The sequence below is a fragment of the Euleptes europaea genome, chromosome 18, assembly GCF_029931775.1.
Source record: "Euleptes europaea isolate rEulEur1 chromosome 18, rEulEur1.hap1, whole genome shotgun sequence".
Lineage (NCBI taxonomy): Eukaryota > Metazoa > Chordata > Lepidosauria > Squamata > Sphaerodactylidae > Euleptes > Euleptes europaea.
In genome coordinates, this window is record NC_079329.1 from 19,639,758 (window position 1) to 19,647,969 (window position 8,212).

The following is an 8,212-nucleotide window of genomic DNA, read 5'->3' on the forward strand; positions in this document are numbered from 1 at the left end:
TGCGCTGTTAGGATTTATATTATTTGGCCAGGCAGTCCCTTGAGTTGCCGTTCTTTTCTCCCTTGGCACACATTAGAGCAATTAAAGCCCAGCTGGATGAGACTGTACATTCCATCATTCACTTCCTGACACTCGATGACACCGGGTTGCATAAGGAGAGCAGGAAGGAACTTGTTCTTGGGTAATACACTCTCACATTTGATACATTGCTGCTATTCTCAGTTTTCCAACCGTAAAGGCTGGATGATTTATGACACCTTCAGAAAGCTTCAGCTGAAGAGGAGAGCCCAGTTTTGCTGAGGGTGGGAGGTGGAGCATGAATTTCAAGGGGCACTGATGGATTTACTGGGATTTGTAGTCCACCACTGAGAGCTCTGAGTGGAAATCATGCTCAAATCAGTCTTGAGATTGGTCTTTTATTGTTTACAACATTTTTGTTTCTTTATTACATGCTGTAAAGAAACACATGTCTGGGCTGGATGCAAGTGCAGTTGTTCAACCCTCAAATAATCTCCATACCACCCTAATCTCCAGAGCTTTTCATTCCAAACTGCCCAGCAAGAGATGATCTTAGATTTGATCAGCTAAGTAGACTTTTGACCCTCCCCAATTTAACCAATGTCATTTTTTTAAAACACTGAGAACACTAGAGGCAGGTGTAGGAAACACAGGTCTTTTGTGCATGGGAGTTTTACCTGGGGTTCGAGGGTCTCTTGCCCCATACTTTTCTGTTCCAAATCCTAAAAATAGTATGCATGTTGTTGTTTACCCTGGAGAAAGTCCTGGGGCTTCTGGAGTACTGCAGAATTACCTGCAGAAATCGGGAAGAGTCCCTGCCCCTTGAAACACTGCTTTGTAATTGCCTATAGTGCTTACTGTGAGAAAAAAAAAATGTCATGCACCCCCAGCTCCCCTCTCCCACACTTTAACTTATGCATGAAAATGGGGACAATTTGACCCAGGCTGATCTCAGGGGAGCTCGAAGAATCACATTACAACAGGATCAGGAAGACCCGGACATTGTGTGGGCTGGGCTCGAGGTCATCTCTAAGGGATGGAAAACTCATGCATAACCCCAACGAAAAACCAAGCTGGAGCAGTGGAGAAAGTAAGTTAAAGTGCCCACATATAAAAGACCACAGACAATCCTCTGCCCACTTGAGAATCTCTGGGAAAGCTCACTTACACGCCTCCCCAAGACCATTTTACAGGCGAGGTTTTATATTAACGATTGAATGGAAACACTGTCCCCCATCTGCCTTAAATTTTAGAAGGAACATGTTTTGGAGTCTATGAGAATTTTAATCCCAGCTAGGGGAAAATAATTCCCAGAAACTTGTTTGTTATTGAAGCAGACAGATATGACATTTGGAGTTTAATACAATTAATTTTCATAATGGTAATAAAGGTTTTTAAATGAAACGATATCAAATCTGAATCCAACTTTTTTTAAAAAAATTGAAACTTTAATGTTATTGCCAGAATGAGGAAAGGGACCCATTCTGGAAACCTTTCTGCCCAGGGAGTGGGGGATCGATCAGCCTTTCCCCTTGTTCCACTCCCACATGAGCCTTTTGTTCCACGAATTTTAGAAAAAAAGACTCTGAAATTCTCAAGTGGGATGCCATGGGAAGTTCTGTGGTTTTTTAAAAACACAACATGCAGGCATAGAATATATACCCTGTCCCTCGTATGCTGTGTTCTTCTCTTGACCTCTTCGTGTCTTGCTCATAGGGCCTAAGCTAGATACCAGAATGTTGTTGTTCTAGAAGAGTTGGAAGTCCTAGTAAGCACTTTTGAAATCCATTCCTGACTCAACAACCCTCTCCAGAGTTTGAATGAAGCATCTGAATCCTATAGTCTGTGGAGAACAAGTCCCTTCAAGTCTATAGAAACACATAGCTATCAAAATGATATGCTATTTATTTCAGCTCACAAAAAATAATTATTTGCCCCTCCTCCCTCAAAGATCTTTCAAAGGAGCTGCTATTGTAGGGAAATGAAATTTACAAAAGGGCATATTGAAGGACCGGCCAGATGGAAAGGCTAAAGGAACAGAAAATAAGAAGGAAATGAAAACATGAAGGGCAGAAATGTCTGTTTGATATTCCAAATTAACTTCTCAGGCATGAGAAACCGTCAAGGTGATTAAGACAGAAAGATAAAACAACAAAACTAAACAAAACAGGGGAGAAATGTAATTTCAGCACACACGCCCATTAGGGTTGCCAGCTCTGGGTTGGGAAATACCTGGAGATTTGGGGGGTGGAGCCTGAGGAGGGAGGGGCCATCGAGTCCAGTTGCCAAAGCGACCATTTTCTCCAGGGGAACTGATTTCTATCGCTTGGAGATCAGTTGTAATAGCGGGAGATCCCCAGCCACCACCTGGAGGACGGAGACCCTAGTTGCAGACTCCTGCTTCACACAATCCCATCATGAAGCACTGATGTCTTGTGGCAATTGCACCAGCTCTGAAGCTATTCATAATGAACAAGGACATGGAACAGCCCTTTGAAAGCAGAAGGAAACAGTATGGAAATTGTAAACAACAAATAAGAATCACTGGTCGTGCTAACTGTCCTGTAAGCAAGAGTGTTTCTTCCACTCAGCACATATTATCATGCTCTTCGCTTAGGTCTATTCTTTCAGAGACAGTTTCAGTTCACACAAACAGCTGCTGACTTGGCAAAGCTGGGCCCCACCTATATGGCTTCAGATTGCAGGGGGGTGGGAATCAGGGTGCACATTGTTGATAGGGTTGCCAGGTCCCTCTTCACCACCGGCGGGAGGTTTTGGGACGGAGTCTGAGGAGGGTGGGGTTTGGGGAGTGGAGGGGCTTCAATGTTATAGAGTCCAATTGCCAAAGCGGCCCTTTTCTCCAGGTGAACTTATCTCTATTGGCTGGAGATCGGTTGTAATAGCAGGAGATCTCCTGCTAGTACCTGGAGGTTGGCAACCCTAATTATTGAAAAATAATAATTTGAGCAAAATTAATAAAAATAAAAATTGTAAAACATGCCACAAACACAAAAGAGTAGGAGTCCAGTAGCACCTTAAAGACTAACAAAATTTCTGGCAGAGTATGAGCTTTCATGCCCTGCAAATACAAAGGTGGGAAAGGTAGGCCAGAATTCAGCGGAAAGCTGACCATCTTATAATAGGCTGCTTCTTATAAAAACAAAAGCTCTCTGCACATAGAAAGCTAGATGCCAGCGACAGACGTTCTGGTTTAGCTTTCCAATGCTATAGTAAAGTGAATGGTGGCAGGGTACACAGGGTAGTCAAAGAATTGCTGTTAACATTTTATCAGACTTGCGTCGCTGTGGCCCAGATTCATTATTGGTGTGAAATCACAGAAGAAATGATCAATCACATTGCAGCCATAGGAAGTTTGCTGTCAATCCAAGATGCAGCCACAAACTGAGGCAAACCTGGGAATTCCCAAGGGTAAGGGACACAAGGGTCTACATTAGGGTTGCAAGGTTGGCATCTTCGGCGGGCAATTTACACCCAGAAGTGCCACATCACGATGCGGCTGCTTTACCACTCAAACCCCCAAAATGCTGGCAGTAAAGTAGCCTGTTGCAATGCGGTACTTCCGGGTGTAAACCGGAAGTGATGTAATCACATTGTGTGTGATCCCCACTCCTGAGCCAGCCGATGGATTGGCAGGCAATTGACCTGGCAACCCTAAGCCAGTCTCAAGGGAGTCCACGAAGAGAGCTGATACATTGAAGTGCAGGAAAGAGGAGATTCTCCTCCCCCTGAAAACACTGGCAGAAACACTTCAGAATATTGTAAGCTTGAATTAACACACAGAATAACAACAAGGACCATTCTGCATGTTTCCATTGTTATCAAGTTGGTGTTATATATTAAATAATGTTGTTGCTTGGAGCTGAGGAACAAAAAGTTGTTCTTTTACTTGGAAAGTAAGCATCTACATTAAGCAACCCCGAGATCCTGACAAGTGGTTTAAAAGGGAAAAGGATTGGATTTCAGACAGTTTGTCACATCTGGGTCATAGCTGAGCAATTGTTGAGAATATCTATGTGAGAATGAGCTAGCAGTAGAAGGAGTTATGTTTTGTGTTCTTGATAGTTATCTTGAAATAAAAACTTATTGAGCAATGATGCTGTCATATAGCCTGAAAAGGTATGAACCATGAGCCTGTTTTATAGTGGATATTATCTGAAAGACATGCCTACACAAGAGATTCTCCCATTAAATGAAATCATATTTCTTCCCTTCTTTCTCGCTTGCTTGCTGCAACATAACAGAGAAAACTAGGATGATACTAGATGAGACCTGTATCTACTATGATGTTGCAACATAGTTTTTATGGACAAAGATCTTGCTAGTTCTTGAAGCTAGGTGACCTTATTGCACCTGCTCCAATTTTTGAATGAGGCATAGAGATTCTTTGGTCATTTATGCTTGGGTAGTTAGCCTCGCGATCTCCATGGGAATGCTTTGGGGCTTCGTATGGATTATGTTTGATTTTTCCAGCCTTTAGAAGTCACTTCGCTGCTGCCTCGCACTTGTTCCATGGTTTCCAGAACCTGTTTTAGCACAAATATAAAGTTTGTCTCAATTTTGGAATAGGTGCCATTTTCATGCATAGGCTTTCCCTCGGGTTTATCTACTCACGCCCCTAGTCTCTTTTGTCCTGCCCTTATCCAACCCCTTGTCCAAACTTCCTCTTTAGTTTGCTGAGCCTCTGTTTTACTGTCAGCAGCCACCCAAAGGAGAGAGAGCCAAGCTGCTCCCCCACCCCCATGTTTGTCTGGAACCTCTGATATGGCGTAAAATGGCCACTCGCTCCTGAACTGATGGGAGCTGGCAGGGCATGGTAACATATTTCAAAAAATATGCACAACAGCCAATTACAAAGCGGTGTTTTCAAGGCCATGGCCGCAATTACCATTTGCGGCGCCAGCTTCCACGGGCTTTCCTTGCATGTTCCCACTGCAACTCACCCGAAGGATTCCAAGGACGTCTCCAGAGCGCAATTTCGCCACATTAAGTGTATCCGCTTATACGGTGAATAAAAAATAAATAAAACGTCCTTACAGTGGGAACATGCAAACTGTGTTTGATCCAGTTCCTGCTGCCAGCCAACCCCCGCACTCCCCCCGCCTCCCTTACTCACGCTGGACCAATCGCCGTCCTTGCTTGGAGAAGCCGACTGGGCATGCATGGGAGAGTGCCGGTCTGGGCTTATCAAAAGCAGCGGACAAAGGCGGCGTGGTGGGAACAGAAATTTAAACTCGTCATGGATGCTTTCGTACTGGACACGTGTAAATAGCGAGGTAAGTTGCTGGTGCGTTCACGGGCCAGGAGGCAGAAACTCAGATGCTCCACATTTTTGCTGTTGATTTCTGTAGTGCACAAATGTACTTCAAGTACTCCTGCAATTTCTTTGGGGCAAATAGCCCACATGCATCGAGTTTTGTGAATTCAGATAAGAAAAGTGTGCATCAATAGAGTGTTAAACCCAAAGTAAAATTAAGAACCATGAATGGCTTATTTGTTTGTTTGTTTTTAATTTGACATCAATATGCCCAATCATTTCCTAGTTTAGCTCATATCCTGCTTGCTGGTCATAATCCAACAGCCAATTTCACTGAACCCATTAGATGTGTCCAGAATTGTGCCCATTTGTACGACTAGACTGTTTTCTCATGCAAATACTGCTTTCCTGCTGCTACCATACCCCGCTTATCTGCTGCCACTTCCAGTTGTTAAAAGGCACACAAGTAAAAAGGGGGGGATCTATTAGACTAATCTAGAATTCAAATGTAGGTATCTGTGTGCCTTCAGAATTTGCCCATGATGCTAGCTAATCTGGTGATCGTTCTTCCTATCATTTCTCCAACAGATGCTGTTATATATGCAGACAATACAAGACATCCCGTGATTGTTATATAAAAGATGTATCCAACCATGCAAGCACAAAGAAGGATAAATTGCTGAATGGTCAGCAGTTCTATGCTTGACAAAGAGGTCAGTTCAGTGAACCAACAATAACCCTAGAGAGATACATGCCTATTTTCTAGTAACTGAGAAGATAATAGTGAAGTTTTCTATGGTTACATATTAGTTCAACATGACCTAGCCCAGTAGTATGAGTGGGCCCCAAGTTACTCAGTGTGATGCTCAAGATAAATTTTGCCTTTGCAGTTGTAAACCAGGGAATTTGGATACTGTCTGGCATTTTTTTTTATTGATTGTAAAACATGTGATCTCACCAGAGATGAATGGATTGCAGTATACATTCAGAAGTGGGGACCTGCTCTAAAACAAGAGATAGTTACAAAGTTTTTGGCTGATACTGATCCAAATGTAACCCTTGCCATGGCAAAAGATGTTTATCTATGGCTTTTGATGATACTTTCTTCTATTTGGATATTCTGGATTTTGTTTTTCTGTATGTTTGGTCATCTCTGTATTGTGTGTGTGTGTAAAGTGCCATCAAGTTGCAGCCGACTTATGGCGGCCCCTTCTGGGGAGGTTTTCATGGCAAGAGACTAACAGAGGTGGTTTGCCAGTGCCTTCCTCTGCGCAGCAACCCTGGTATTCCTTGACGGTCTCCCATCCAAATACTAACCAGGGCTGACCCTGCTTAGCTTCTGAGATCTAGCCTGAGCCATCCAGGTCAAGGCATCTCTGTATTACCGAGCATATAGAATTTGTTTTACTCATGACCGGTTGGTCCGCCAGCATAAAGAACAGAAATAAAGGAAAGGACAGATTTTGCAAAAAACCTAGAGGCTATCTAATCAACTAGCACATAACTGAAGAAGTTCAATCAAGCTTAATTTTGTTGGGTGACCATGTTCATGTCCAAGTTACCAGCATGCCTGACTGGAAATGCGATAGATTTCACCTGAGGCCGTCTATGCATGCCCAAGCATGTGCTTTGTCACTGAGTTATGGGATCTCCCCAGAACACTTGACTTTCTGAACTGCCAATGGAAGTCAGTGCTTGAATGCCATCCAAATGGTGTGCAATCTCAAGAATGGCAATTGTCCCAGTAATATCTTGGATCATCCATTTGGATTTCACTGCTGAGTTGAACATCAGGGCACAGCTGATGCACAGCTAACACAACTGATTGGCAGCCACATAGAAATGATTAACTCAGTGATCCCCAACATACCACACATTGTTTCATGGTGCAGTCTTAATAAGACTTAGAACCTTCAAATATTGTAATCAGTCCTGCACCTATGGCAGCCAATTTATGATAGGTTCCCACTCCAACAGCAGTCAGTTTGGGATGGAGCCTTCTATTCTTTCTCCAAGAGCTGCCTAAGAGATCCATAAATTCTGGAGGCTTGCCCAACACCAACAAGGCCAATATTCCTAAGGAAAATCAGTCAGCTTACTCGTTTAACATTAGGGTTGACAACCTCCAGGTACTAGCTGGAGAGCTCCTGCTATTAAAACTGATCTCCAGCCGATAGAGATCAGTTCACCTGGAGAAAATGGCTGCTTTGGCTATTGGACTCTATGGCATTGAATTCCTTCCCCTCCCCAAACCCTGTCCTCCTCGGGCTCTGCCCCAAAAACCTCCCACCAGTGGCAAAGAGGGACCTGGCAACCCTATTTACCATCTAAAGTAGTCATCTGTTTTGACCCAACAGAAGATCACCTTATCATGTATCCAGTAAGGAATTATGGAGATGGTGATGCATAAAAACGCAGATGGCTTTGGAATAACTAGATAACAAGGAGTAGGAAGTGATTCTGATTTGGACAGATATGTAGAGGACAGAATTATGACATCTATCGTTTACCAAGCCACAAAGCTAAAGAGGTTAGAAAAGCCACAGCTACCCTTCCACAATAGTTAAAGAGAACAGCAGCCCTATGCTTTTGGTCATGTGTTCAGTCTATCGTCTTTTTATGGCAGAGGGTGAGAATGGATTGTGCATTCAGCACGGTCATCTCACTTGAAACCCAAGACATAAGAAACCTTGCAAGAACAACTCCTGATATTTAATCTTCAGTCAAGGAAGTTCTGGGATTAAAAACCTGAAGGCCTGTTTGTTCTCAAAACCAACCATTCAAGCATTGAGACTAATAATTCTAAGTCATGACAATACATCTATATGGAGAACATATCAGGAAAGCTGGATTAGATTTAGATGAAGGTGGTGTGAAAATTGGGGGGAGGAACATTAACAATTTCAGATATGCCGATGA